Raw genomic sequence first — 15,533 nt, 5'->3', positions numbered from 1 at the left:
CAGATGCATCTAGATCTACTTCAACACCCACAGGAAGTCATCTTTCTTCTATAGAGCTTTGCTGTAGTCACATGGAAGAGGAATCTGTTGGAGGAAGAATGTGTAGGGCATATAAACAAATCAAGACTCTGAAAAGACAAAAGACCCAATATAACATAATGATCTTCTTTCAGTTCGTATAAGGTTTTTATTAACCTTGTCTTCCACCCCCTCACCACCAACACCATGTAAGCTACAGGAAGTTTAGGATTATATTCTTTATGCTCTCTATGTAGCTCCTAGCACATTATAGGGACTTAATAACATTTATTAGGACTATAAAAGAATTTTTCTAGCTGTAAAAAGTGTTAGTAATAATGGCATTTAAATTTTCTAATTCAGAAATTAATAGTTTCTCTGTCAGGTCTACCTTATACCTTCATATGTAATTTTCTTTTATGTTGATCATGAATCATGAGCCGTTTCCATAGAAACAACTTTATCACATGGCACAGCCAGTTTTACAGACACAAAATCATTTCATGACAAATATCAGCGTACATATATACATATATATGCATAAATATGTATACACACATAACTTTCATCATCTTTAAAAATTAGTGAATTATTTTCATTTTTCAAAATGTCATCTGTATGCTGGTACCTGGACTTTCAATATTTCTGGAAACATTTAAGAAATTACTAAAGAATACCTGGACTGCTGACTACAAAGTGAATGGCATTTAAAAAGAGGGAAAATCAAACAGAAAGGGAAGCATATGAAAAGGCCTCAGCCATTTGGAGTGATTTTGAATGAGGTAAGTTAGATTTTAAAAGACAACCAAGGAAATTTATCAAATTTGAAAATATAAAGTAAATAATATATCTAATCCAGAAATATATATATTTACTATATATGTATATAATATCTATTATATCTATCTACATCTATCTATCTAGTCATTTCTGCTGTAACTGTATCCTTAGCCAAACATGGATGTTTGCTTTGAAACATCAACTTTTGTCTGAAACTTCCACACTCACACAGTAATTTGTCATAACCAGTAAATGTGTTAAATCAACTACCACATTAAATGGAGATAAGAGATTCTTTCCACTGACATCACCACCTCTCTGTTAGCCCCCACTCCCAACACACAAACACACACACACAATTCAGCACATCCCGAAGGAACAACCCAGAGCGCAAAAATCCCGGTTCAAACCGACTGCGGAATTGAGGCTGATGAGAAGAGACGAAGAAGATTCAGTATGAAGGTTAATGTTAGTCAGTTGCAAACTTTTGGCTAAATGTGGCAGGAACTGATTTTTAGAAGTTGTGAAGTTGGAAATGGGAGGACGAAGACGAGATGAAAAATTTGGAGTGGAAGGTACTCACATAACTGAAAAGTCGTATCCAGTTTTTGGTGGGTTATTGGTGCCTATCTCCTACATCTATGTCAACCCCATTTTGGGAGACACCCCCGCAAGCCGTGTTGTCATGAAGTGTGAAGGGGATTTTATAACCTGGTTTTCTGCAATTGTGGAAAGAAATGACTTTCAGGGTGACATGACAGATTACAGATGACCTATGCCCTACTGTGTTCAAAAATCACAGTCATCGGACATAAACATATCTTGGTGAATTATGTTTTTGCCTAGTTACCATTCAGCTTTCGCACATTTTAAAGGATTTGCACTTTTGGTTCTGCAAAATGGGCAAAGATATATGAGCCCAAACTCAAACAAAACAAATGCCATTATTCTTTTTCAATACTATTCAGTCTCACTGAGTGGAGGTTTGTTTTTGAGTGGAAATGTGGGACCCTTTCAGTACTGTAGGCAGGGAGCACCTACAGAAGGTGATTTCAGAAGCTACCTGCTTGAAATGCCATCAGATCTTTTTTTTTTTTTTTTTTTTTGGCTGCTTTGGGTCTTCGTTGCTGTGTGCGGGCTTTCCCTAGTTGCGGCGAGTGGGCGTTACTCTCCGTTGCGGTATGGTGGCTTCTCTTGTGGAGCACGGGCTCTAGGCGTGTGGGCTTCAGTAGTTGCAGCGTGTGGGCTCAATAGTTGCAGCTCGAGGGGTCTTGAGCTCAGGCTCAGTAGTTGTGGCGCATGGGCTTAGTTGATCCGCGGTATGTGGGATCTTCCCGGACCAGGGATCGAATCCGTTTCCCCTGCATTGGCAGGTGGTTTCTTAACCACTGCACCTCCAGGGAAGTCCTGCAATCATCAGATTTTGATATCTTCTGCTTTGATTCCTGCTGAAATGCAAATAACACCTGAGAGAGGCACTAATGATGCTAGTCTTTATTTCTTGCATTTATACCAGTGTGTGAATGAATGGTTGAATGAGAGAACAGGTTTGCTTAAGAGACAGAGACTCAAAAATAATAATAATAATAATAAACATATCTTGTGCAGTTAAAAAAAAAAAAAGAGACAGAGACTAGAAAAGGATAGGAGGAAAGGGAGGAAACAGGATTTATTTCATACTTTCCCCAGAATCAGCAGTTTCCTGATTTCAGGAGCCAATATGAAACAGCTCAAAACAATGGCTGAGATGTGCTGAGACAGCATTTGTGCTGTCCACACTGATCCTTTGCACTCGAAAAGCATTTTGCTTGATCTGACAGCGATACCCAATATTTTGCAGCCTAAAATGTGAAATCAACAAATTCACCTCCATTCTCTGGAGACATAGTGTCCATGCTGACTGGGCCAGGTGGCAATAACATCTTGTAGTTTGAATAACCTGATGAATCTTATAGTTAAAATCAGTGTCTGGTAGAGAACAAATGTATGGATACCAAGGGGGAAAGGGGGTGGGGGTGGGAGGAATTGGGAGGTTGGGATTGACACATATACACTATTGATACTATGTATAAAATAGATAACTAATGAGAATATACTGTATAGCACAGGGAATTCTACTTAATGCTCTGTGGTGACCTAAATGGGAAGGAAGTCCAAAAAAGAGGGGATATATGTATATGCATAGCTGATTCATTTTGCTGTACAGTAGAAACTAACACAACATTGTAAAGCAACTATACTCCAATAAAAATTAATTTAAAAAAATAAAAAATAAAATAAAATCAGTGTCTAGTGGGAAGCACACTGGCAATTTTTCAAGTCCAGACACTCCCCATCTGGTGTATATAATTTTGGTTTTTCTCCTTAAGTACATTCCCCTTGAATGTTCTTCTGTCGAGTTATATTTGAATAATTTTAAATCACTTTAAAATGTCAGGATGATGTTGTATCCTAATTTATACTCTCAAGTATGAATCTCGTGACTTACTTAATGCCTTTGATTCTCAGTTCCATGTAAAATGGAAGTAATAATTTCTGCTCTACTTATTTCAGGGAGCAGTGAGAATCAAAAGAGATAAATCATAGTCAAATATACGGTCTGTACCTGTGATGTATAAACTGTAAACTACTATATGAATGTTAAATGCTGCTATTTTTAAAATTATTTTACTATTATCTCCCAGGCTTGTAATGAATTTCTCCCTCTTTAATGCCAGGACATCAGGAATAACATGAATTCACATCTTGCATAATCAAATATGATAATATTTTTGTTCAATACTGGGATTTTCATCAGGCAGTTGAAATTCACAGTACTACTTCTTTTTTTTTTTTTTTTTAACACAGTACTACTTCTAATCGTGAAACTCTTCTGTGACATCTGATAGAAAAAAATGGAAAGAGTTTCCCACACCTTTCCTCCTGATTATTTTCTCTTGGGTGTCACTCTGAGACCTCTCAAACTTTAAAGTTTCAATCTGTGTATGGTCCCCAATACCTCTCTAAATTTCACATTTTGTGCTACTCCCTGGTATGTGAAAGAAATGGGATACGTGGTTTTCCATGGGCTTAGCCAAGGGATTAGGGCTCTGGAGTTGACTTCTAGTTTTGATTATAACCCCTCCACTTACAGGCCCTGTTACCTTGGCATTAGTTAACTTTAGAGTAATCATATAATTTACGGTCCAAACATGAACTTTTGAGAATGAAAGGGAACACTATTAATATTACCAGGGTCAAGAAATGTAAACCAACACTGTCCTGGGAAAGTCAGGATTTATGATCATCCTATGCCATTTAAAGTCTGAATTTCTTCATCTTTAAAATGGGAATAAATTATATTTTCTTCTTAGGTCATTGAAGGCTTAATGAGATAATGTGTTGTCTGACTGGGGAAAATATAAGTTATTTATAACCTGCTTCTTCTTTTTAATCTTCTTTTCCTCCTCCTTCTCCTCCTCTTTCTTCTTCTTATTCTTTATTGAGCACATACTGTGTACCAGGCACTGTTATGAGTGCTTTATATGAATATCAACAATGGAATTAGGTAGAGTGGATGAGATAACCTAATAAGAATTTTTATATTAAAGGTTGAGATAATCAAACAAATAAAAACCTCACCTACGAGCTCACCTTTACTTACCAATAGTTTTATAAGAGCAAAGGGACTTGTTAGGAATTGGGAAGCATTATTAAATATTGTAGGATTTACTTTATTCCTTCAAGGAACAGCCAAGACTCTCATTGAGAAGGTAAGTTATTAAAAGATAACTATTTTCATGAGGTCATAATTGACCACAAGTAACACTAAAAAAAGGGCCCTAAAAATGAGATCTCAACTCATAACATGACGGAGAAAGTACAACCAAGCTGAGATGTTCAAGAGGAGAATAATCTAGGTAGGAAGGTGATGGATATGCCAGGGAGAGAAAATAGTATGAAGAAGTTTGTAGAGATAAGATTACTGACTAATCAGATATGAGTCATAAGGCCTAGAAAATCATCTTGGAGTCGTAGTAATAATAATAATACTTATTGTGTACTTCTACAAAGCAGGTACAATTCTAAGTACTTTAAAAATATTAACCCACTTAATTCATAATGCAGCCATATGAAGTATGCATCATTATTATTTCTATTTTACAGCTAAGGAAACTGAGGCATAGAAAAGTTAAGACACTTGCCCAAAGTTACACAGCTAGTAAGTGATAGAGCTGTGATTTGCACCCAGGTAGATTGGCTTTAGCATCTATGTGTGGTAGTTAGGCCATAAATCAGTTAGATCATAAAACATCATTATTTCTGGTAACATTTAAACATATGTTTCAAAAATTAGGAAACATTATTAATACTTAGCAAAATAGGTCCTAGGGTGAAACGCATTAGCAATTAATATTATTTAGGCCAGAGTTAAACTTTGTAAAGATTAAGGAGTAGCTTGATTTATATCTTCAGGATTATAAAAATGTTTGATCCATTCACCTATTTAAATCACCTTGGACCTATTTGCATGCAAGATGTCACTTAAATCACTGTGTTAGGTACTTATCGAAAATAGGAAGAGAGAATGGATTTTATGCCCCTTCTGAGAGAACTAACTTGAGGAAAGAAGCAAAGTTTAGATTGGACATAAGGAAGAACATCTTGACTGTAATGAGTGAGAAGATGCTGGAAGCAGCTACGAAGAGTATCTGGGAAGTGTCCGTCCTTAGAAAGCTTCGGAATAAAAAAAGATAATTATATCTGTCCTAATTGGCTTATATGGCTCTTCTATCCAAAGACAAGAGGGTGACAAGAGAAAGAACACTTCTCTAAGACCCTTCGCAGTTGAGGAATTTGAACTTCTAAGATTTTTACTTGATGTTTACAAACAATCTATTGTAAGATCGTCAAAAATCCTCACATTTTGATCCCCTTTAGAGTATGTATAATTCAAGAAGAAGACTACAACCACACACTTAGAGGCAGTGACAGGGCACTTGACTGGACTGTCATTAATTCAATGGCTCTTTCTGGAGCAAATAACTTATTGACCTTATAATGCACAGTACTCAAACTTATATCTCCGAAAAAGTTGCCATGTCACTAACCTTCATGGTGGTTATGAAGAGGAGATTCAGAAGACGTTAAATCCTCAAATGCCAAGGGTGTTCAAGAGCTTCCTGAAGACTGTGCCTGAAAAGTGCCTTTTGCACAGGGCAGGTTGAGTAAAATCATGTTGAATTGAATTTAAATATAATGCATTCAGGGACTTCCCTTGTGGCGTGGTGGTTAAGAATCTGCCTGCCAATGCAGGGGACACAGGTTCAAGCCCTGGTCTGGGAAGATCCCACATGCCGTGGAGCAACTGAGCCCCCGTGCCACAACTACTGAAACCCGCGTGCCTAGAGCCCGTGCTCCGTGACAAGAGAAGCCACCGCAGTGAGAAGCCCACGCACCGCAACGAAGAGTAGCCCCTGCTCGCCACAACTAGAGAAAGCCCGTGCGTAGCAGCAAAGACCCAATGCAGCCAAAAATTAATTAATTAATTAATAAAAATAAATAAATATAATGCATTCAAGTCTGTGTATACTTCTGTACTTAGTACAGGAAAAAAGACAACCCTTAATGTCAAGACTAGAAATAGTTATTAAAATATAATGAAATGTACCATGTATTGGGTGCCACAATAAATACTTGACATCAGTTTTTACAAGAGCCACCTGAGATAGGAATATTTAATATCCCCATTTCACAGATAAAGAACTGAGACCAGGAAAGCTGATTTGTGATAGGGTTGTGTTTGGAGCTCAATCCTATTTGACTTAAGAGCCAGACATCTAACCCTCTCTTTTGGGTCCTGGGACCCAATTCCATTGTGTGTGTGTGTGTGTGTGTCGGGGAGGGGGCCGCTGAGAGGCTCCCCACATACAACAAGCAATTTTCTGGACACCAGCTGGGTGTCCTACAGCACAACTCAGTTCTGGCACTATCTATCCAGGGATAGCATTGGATTCCACAGGTTAAGCGTTCAGTCCTACAAGACTGTCCCCTCCCCCACTTCAGATGCCAGTTGCAAGAACAGGTTGTTACCTGTACTTATGACCAACCGGCTATAAATCAGAGGTTCCCACAATCTCCACGTTGGGTTTGATTATTTTTTGCTAGAGCAGCTCACTGAACTCAGAGAAACATTTTACTTACAGGAGCACCATTTATTATAAAATGACATAACTCAGGAACAGCCAGATGGGAGAGATGCATGGGGCAAGGTATGGGGAAAGGGCACAGTTTCCACGCCCTCTCCAGGTCCACTCCTCTCCTCAATTTCCAAGTGTTCACCAACTGGGCAGCTTTGAACCCCTGTCGTTTTGGGTCTTTATGGAAGCTTCATTACATAGGCATGATTGATTAAATCATTGGCCATTGTAGATTGAACTCAATCTCCAGCCCCTGTCTATCCCTGGGGGTAAGGGGACGGGGCTAGTAGTTGCAATCCTCTAATCACTCAGTTGGCTGTTCTGAATTAACCTCCCGCTTCTGGCGCTTTCCAAAAGTCACCTCATTAACATAACAAAACACACCTTTCTTGCTCTCAGCCCTTAGAAATTTGAAGGAATTTTACAAGCTGTTTGCCAAAAGCTGAGGTGGGTAGGGAGCAGGAAGACCAAACATAGATTTCTTATTATAAATCACAATATCACACTCCTCTTATCATTTTATCCAACAGTCATTTCTTTCCATTTCAGAGTTCACTCTGGTCTGAATTATGCTGTTAATAAACAAGTATTTTATTTCTCTAAGTGAAGGATCAGGCAGCATCCCACCTAAAAGAATCAAGTTTTGAATTTCAGGCCTCAAAATAAACATAAGCATGCTGGCTAGTAGGTATTCTTGCTCCAGTTCAGCGGGATTACTTCCCTGGACAAAACCTTACCTCTTAATCTTCTCATGATGGAAGACTTAAAAAAAATGACTCTCACCAAAGGAGAGGGTTGGTTGGTGGGAGCCCAGGTTCTTGTTCCTCTCTCTATTGCCATTCTTGTCATTGCCCATAAAACAGGCAACACAGCAATTTTCCTGTCAGGTTTGCTTGCAGGGGTGATTTGTTTGTTTGAGTCCAAGATGAAGACTCAGAAAATCTAAAATCTGTTATTTTTCAATTTACAAGATTTCCTGCCAGTGGAAAGAAAGAATTGCCCTCCACTTCACAATTCTCCAATGGGGGCAGGGATCAACCCCAAAAAGAGGAACATGCCAATTGTTTCTTGGTGGGGAGAGTAGGGAAGCTAATTAGACACCCCATTTCTGGGTAGAAAAGACAGAAAAGGCTCAGGTATATTTAGCTCTTCTTATTTTTCTGACTGAACACTGAGAGAGAAATCAAACAGGAATATGTAAAGGTCAGATCATTTCATCACTGTCCTTTCAGAACTGGGAAATTACATTATGAAATGCAGCTGGCATCTTGAGGTTAAAATAGCAAGTTATTATTACCGCATAGCGTACAGGAGAGATTTTTCATTTTTCTGTCTCCTGGAGAAATATACATTTTAAATACTTTTATTTAAAAAATTAAAGACACGTATTAGAAAAATTTTAAATCTCTGTTTCTTCTGGCTTGGTTGAAATGATGGCAATATAACAATCACTTGGCTTGCTTCTACAGAAATAAAAAGCAAAGGATTTACTGCTGAAGGACAGTATATTTATAAAGTAGAAGACATTCATGGAACATAGTTTAGGGAGAAACAACTTGCTTGAAATAAACTGTTTTACTGTATTTCAAAAATGCAAAGTTAGGCTGTTTAAATTCTGCTAAAGCCATTACAGGCTTTCAGGTTTACTTTTTTTTTTTTTTTTGTATTATATAAGGCATAGTGCTCTTATCACCAATATAGATCTTGCTGTATTTGTTCATCCCTCACAGCTAAAGAATAACCTGTGCTCTTATGTCTAAGTGGGGAGTTGAGCAAGGACACAGTTAACTGTGCCTTTGCTGTCACTGAAGATTGGGTCCCACACAGGTTCAGGCACACACAGGTCAGGTCAAGCCAGAACTTAATTACCTTTTTTTTTTTAAGTGCTTAAGATGGTAAATATTTTCTGTCTTCTTTTTTTCAAATTTAATTATTCTGTTTTTTAAATTGAAGTATAGTTGATTTACAATGTTGTGTTAGTTTCAGGTGTACAGCAAAGTGATTCAGTTACACATACATATATATCTATTTTTTTCATATTCTTTAAGTTTATTACAAGATATTGAATATAATTCCCTGTGCTATACAGTAGGTCCTTGTTGGTTACGTATTTTATATATAATAGTGTGTATATATTAATCCCAAACTCCTAATTTGTCCCTCCCCCCCTTTTCCCCTTTTTAGTTCAAGGGTAATACTAAGTTCTTGACGTAGGGGGATGGGGGCAGCACAAAGTGGGCTTTAGGAAAAGTTACAGTTTCAGGCATCATGTGTTGAGGGTTTTACTGAGGTCTGAATATATACAATTTCAGAATGTCTTTCATAATCAAAATTACCAGACCAGTACATTATTTTGTAACCTTTAACTTCTGATTTTATTGGAGAGTTAGTAGAAAAGAGAGATTCATGTCAGCCAGTAAATATATGTATTTTTAAGAGACGCTGATTAGAAATCCCCAAGAAATTGTTTGTTTGTTTGTTTATTTGTTTTGGAAGTTCCAGATACAAAGGGAAAAGTAAAGGCCAATGCAAACAGTTCAGGGAAGCAAGGAATAATTTTGATGAAATTTAAATTCAAAGAGAGTCTAGAGATACGTGCCTATCATCATTGTTGGACAGTTTCTTTGCAAATACCTTGCTATAGGTAGACATTCAGCACTGGGAGAAAGACTATTTTTTTTTTTTAAATTAATTAATTAATTAATTAATTGTGTCTTCGTTGCTGTGCGTGGGCTTTCTCTAGTTGCGGCGAGCGGGGGCTACTCTGTTGCAGTGTGCGGGCTTCTCATTGTGGTGACTTCTCTTGTTGCGGAGCACAGGCTCTAGGCGTGCAGGCTTCAGTAGTTGTGGCACGCGGCCTCAGTAGTTGTGGCTCACGGGCTCTAGAGTGCAGGCTCAGTAGTTGCGGCGCACGGGCTTAGTTGTTCCACGGCATGTGGGATCTTCCCGGACCAGGGCTCGAACCCGTGTCCCCTGCATTGGCAGGCGTATTCTTAACCACTGCGCCCCAGGGAAGCCCGAGAAAGACTATTTTTCCCCAAATTGCCTCCTTTACTTTCAGGAACAAATTAACAACAATGTGCCATTCTACTTCCTGACTCTTCACATTCTTTGCTTCTCACAATACAGGAAAGAAATAAACACTTCCGTGACAAACTCAATTTCAATATCATTAATAATTCCTCTTTCTGCTTCTATCTTTTCTTCCCTTCTACCCTCTTTTCCCCTATGTTTCCTTAATTTAATAGTTAATAGAGACTCCTCTGGCCACCATCTGTTCTGGAAAAGCAGCATGGTGGAAAAGGGATGGGTCGTTACTTGGCCCGCCCTGGATTCTGGCTCTGTCTTTGTGAATGCTCTCTCTGTTAATATCTTCGTCTCTGATGTTGGGGTAAGAAAAAGAAAAGCCATTCACACTCACCAAGACTTCTTCTTTCTCAAGCAGGGAGGCATAGTTTATGTCGGTAGGAAATAAGTCTTTGGGCTGCCCTTTCCACTTGCTGAGAATGGCGGGGAGTAGGGGAAGAAAGAGAAGATTGGGATTTCAAAGTCTCCACCAATTACTCTGTGGTGCTGAATGGTGAGACCCAGAATAACTGGCTCTTTGTTTAGGGGAAATGTTAATGACTTTTAGGAAATAATATATGTCTAGATTTAAGAAGGGGAAAGGAGCTAAAATTCTCTGAGTAAGAAATAATACAAGAAGAGTTGAGGGCAGAACAGAAAATAGAGGGTCAGGATGAAGAGGAACACTGGAACCAAAAATGTTGAAAAACTAGACAAAACATTGAAGTTCTCAGCCAATAATTCCCAGTGTTTGAGTGGCTGAGGGACTCAAAAACAGAGATTTTGTTATTCAATATTATGTTATTTTTTATTATTGTGATAGAAAATGTGATTGTTTCTCCACTTTTTCTGAAAAGTCTATTATTCGTAGAAATACTTCGTTGGAGGGTTTTGCGGTGCTGAGTTCCACATCTGGGTCAGCATGAAGTACAGGGAAGAAAACAGTCATATACTTAAGACCAGAATGATAATAAGAGTTCAGAGGAAACTGCAAATCTGAGCCAGAGGTGACTGTGAAGATGTATCTGGACGTGTACAAAAATCCCAGTGAAAACATTGGACTTTTAATAGTACAAGGATAAAGGGCTTGGGTTAATTTATTTCAGTCTCAAAGGATGCCAGCTGACATCTAGCTGTATACAAAATATCATTAAAACCACCATATAGGAAGCAGAAAACCTGGTATCTAGTGGGTGCTGAATAAACCTGAGTCCCTTCTTGTCACAGAAACAATATGGAGGCCATGCCACTATGGGGAAGGAATATGGGAAGACTTGAACTGAGGGCACAGAAAGACAAGATTGTGGTAGTAAGGCATGATCATTGTTTCCTCCCTGATTTCCTGCCTGATCTCCCACAGAGGCTGCAAACTCACGGGTGGATATAGATGTACCTATTCAGATATGGGGCTGAAGGGGTGGGGAGAGGGGCCATCTAGCAATTCAAACCCTGTAGCATATGTGCAATTAATTAAAACCATATGGATCACCAATTTAAAACTGTTTTGCATACAGTCTCAGAAGCACAGAGCTTCTATTGCCACAGTGTGCCTCAAGACCCAGTTTGTGCTGTGGCCTTTTAAGTACCAGAGGTGGTGAAGCCTAAACATTCTGAACCAATGCTTTGAATTCATCAGAGACACATACCTTGTTCCTGGCCTCTTTTTGGCTCTGCTGATCCTTCTGTGTATACCATGCTTTCTAACTTTCTGCTCAGTTCTTTCATTTTCCTCCCTGACTTTATTGTAGCATTATGAATCTTCCTGTCAACGTATCTATCCTTTGTGGATTAGCTTCCAAAGCATTCAGTGAACTTAAATACCATGTGATTGAAACCAGCTATCCTGGTGGAAACAGAAAGCAGCTGCCCTGTGCCACCATTGTTCCTGAGCATTGAGGCCCCTAGCAAGACAGACTCTATTTTGCAGTGTTTAGGATAAAACATTTTGGGTCATCCATTAGGGGATAGGCATGTTGACAGGAAGATTCATAATGTTAAGATAAATCCAGGGAGGCAAATGAGAAAGCTAGACAGAACACTTCCATATGTGGACTGAATTGAGATGTCCAGAGAAGGCAGAAGAGGAGGGGGAGAGAGAAATTTGGGACCAGGGTGAGTTTAGTGGGTGCAGTTAACTCCAGTGGAAATCAGAGAAGAAATTTGAATATGGAATGAGAAAAAAGGGAAAAGTGGGATGTGACCCTGGTGCAGGTTGGGTTCTTCTGAAACAAGGAGATAGAAATTTCTGTTTAAAGGGATGTATTAGAGAATGCTGTCAGGAACAACTCCTCTTGGGGAGTGAGGGCAGCAGTATTCACTGATCAAAGGGAGAGGCGAAACCTTGGTGAAGTTGAATTACGATGTGGATGCTACAAATGCATAACTAACCCCGAGGAGAACTTGGGAGCTAGAATGACCCTTCAGGATGATCTAGAATTGAGGTATGTGGTCTGAGTCTTCATACCCCACCCCCATCCACTCACTCCAACATCAACCAGCCATACGATATGGGCTGTCCCTGAGAAAGAGGTGTGACTGACCGTGAGTGGGGACAGTCTCCAGCTGGGATGTTGCTGGAGAGAGGCTCGGCCGAGAGGCGTCAGCCATGTCTGGAAGCTGGAGGAATGAGTGTTTCAGTCCTGAAAGGGATGTGAGATCTGGGCTGAGCCTCACAGCGTCTCTCTCACAGCCCTAGAGTCAGAACACAACCAAAAAGGCTGCCCTGAAGTGAATTTCCCTCAGAAGTTCTATGGAATTTAGTCTCATACTATTCACTGATTGTTTCATGTGTGTTGGTCTTCTCTCTTACCTAAACTCCAAACATTCTGAGTACCAGTATCACATTTCACATATTTTTTCTATCCCTTAATAATTCTTTTAGCAGAGTAATCTAAGATTGATGGAAAAACAAGCCCATGGCCTATGGTAATAGGATACTGAAATAATAAAAAATTCTTTCCTCCATATTTTGGAGAAAATAAAATTGACCTTTCATTTACCAATTTTTTGTCCTGACACACATGCATACAAATGTCTTTGAGTGAACTGGTTATGATACTCTGTAACAGTTACAGGCAGTCCTACATCTTAAAAACTCAAAAGACAAGGCAGGGGAGACCTGTGGAACATAGGTGTGAAAGTAAGAGTCTAGGTACTTCAGAGGAAAGAGCAGTTGACCAGAGTCTGGAGGCTGTGCCTTACCACGTGATCTTGAGAAAAGCAGTTGAACTCTCTCAGATGCACTTCTTTTTTCATGTAATGATTAGGCATAATGTTGTTTGCTTTACCTTCTTGAATAGCAGTGGGTGTTGGACAGAAGGACTTGATGAAAATCAATAGATAATGCCTGCCTGGTAGGTTTGAGGTCTAAAAAGCAGTTCAGGAGGAGTTTCATTTGTATCATTAACAGTTTATGGATGAAATTTCTAAAATTTATATCACATGTTGTATATAGTAATAAAAAGGTGATTTAAGTTTTTTTTAATCAGTAACTATAATAGAAGAAATATACTTTATTCATAATTGCAGACCCTGAATTGTTACAGGGTCTACCTTCTAGATTCCTCATTTCTGAAGTGAAGGGTGGGGTAAGTAAGATGAGCTCATATATATTTGGTTTCTAAATTTCATAAACGTGCATCTTCCAAACCAACATTCCCACCCATCAATGAGGGGAAATGAGACATTGATACTTCCTGTGTCTGCTTAACAAAGTGATTTGTTTGTGGGAAGAAAGGTAATATAGATGAATATGTAGCATAGAATCTGGAACAGAGACGTTTTGGAAGAATTTCAAAATGTTCAGGGAAGAAAGGTTAACCTCAAATAATTTCAGGCTGCCAAACTTAATTATGGGTTGGAATTAAATGTTCTCCAGTAATGCAGTTATCTATTGAGTTGAGATTGAAGGAGTTCAGTAGTGGGCTTTTAATGACCTGTTTTGGTGTAGAAGGCGCTCAAGTGATAACCAAGCAGACACCATTTACATAGGCATGCGCTTTGTCTAAATATTGTTTGGAATGCTAATTACATTCCCAAAATGGAATAACTTATTTTTTTTGCTGATCTTAAGTTATATAGCACCCCCCCCCAACACACACACCCCACAGAGGCAGAGATGTGGGGTGGAAGGTGAGATTCTCAAGGTGGCAGAGCTGGAATCATTGTTAGCACCCAAACAGATACCGTTTGTCACAAGTCAGAAAAATTACCAGCTAGAGATCAAGAGACCCTTGAGCAAAATTCTCTTTTTATTCCTACTTTCTCTTATCTAAGCTTTGCCCTTCTCATCCTTCTGTGGACACTCAGAGTTTTCAGTTTTATACCTAGCCCTCTATTAAAGAAAAAAAATAAAAGCCTGCCTTCAAGATTGGATATGAAACTCATTTATAACCATATTCAATCCACTGAGAAGGCTTATTCTCTGAGTCTGCTTAAGGGCATTTGGCTCTGACAAATGCAAGGGCTGAAGTCCAAGAATGGGTTTTTAATAGCGATATTTCTAATGCTAATGCTGGTGAATCCTAGACCAAGGAATTCAAATCATGGATGAACATGTATTAAGTATCTTCCAGGCGGATGGCATTGATTATGCTCTGTGAATACATCTAGATCCCAACTCTTATTCTATATATGACCCAGTCTGGGAAACAATGGTGGCACCCTTTCTATTCTACCTACTTCCTACCGTTATTGAAAAATAGAGCTTAAATTGATTGTAAACAAAGCCATAGAAACATAGGAAGAACCATTCTCTCTGAGGTCTTAAAATCTGCCTCCTTTTTCTTTGGTGAAGAAAATTTAAAATCCATTATTTTCATTATGTTCTTTTGGGAAGTCACCCTCTCTAACTCAGCTTAGAAAACATTTCTTCAAAATCAGTGTTTTTTCTTCACTTGAGTTTGATTGTACTAATAGATACTGTATTTCCCAACTTTTCACATCTGGGTTTGTGCAAGGACTCCTGAGACCCTAACATGTCAGGGGATTGGATGAGGAAGGTGGAGTCTCTGGTGACATATGAAGATAGACATGCCAGCCAATCCCTTTCCCTTCACTTTGATCATCCAAGTCAAACATGGTGAGAAAGAAACCCAGAGGAACACATATTCAAAATGGACAAATTAGTTGGGATCAGTGCCCAGACGACTCAAGCCTGGGTATAAACTTATAAGAGGGAAGGTTGCTGACTAAAATAATTCACAGAAGGACTGAAAGGAAAGAAAAGGATTTGAACTGGTATCCTGATGGGGTCTTTACCAACTCCGAACTGGCTGAAATGAACTAGGGAAAGGAGAAAAAAGGAGAGAGGGATAGAGACTGAGAAATGGTTTATGAGACCATAAGGCGTGGTTGCAAATATAGTCCTTTGTTCTACTTTTACATCGCCAGTCACAATAAGAGAGAGACAAAATGAACTGAGGAACCTAGATCTCTCTCAGTGTGTCTCTAATGAGTGTTCAATCTGGAAAGAAAAGATATGATTCCTTA

The 15,533-nt window shown here is 38.9% G+C and overlaps 1 protein-coding gene across 1 annotated transcript in view; it reads left to right on the top strand.

Annotated features, from left to right (window-relative positions):
* The window catches only part of GABRB1 (gamma-aminobutyric acid type A receptor subunit beta1), a 423,421-nt gene that overhangs the window by 32,572 nt on the left and 375,316 nt on the right, over positions 1 to 15,533 (top strand). The gene's annotated exons all lie outside the window — the stretch shown is intronic.

Source organism: Balaenoptera physalus (genome assembly GCF_965194825.1).
Source record: "Balaenoptera physalus genome assembly, chromosome: 5".
Classification (NCBI taxonomy): domain Eukaryota; kingdom Metazoa; phylum Chordata; class Mammalia; order Artiodactyla; family Balaenopteridae; genus Balaenoptera; species Balaenoptera physalus.
This window is presented reverse-complemented; position numbering and strand designations above follow the sequence as displayed.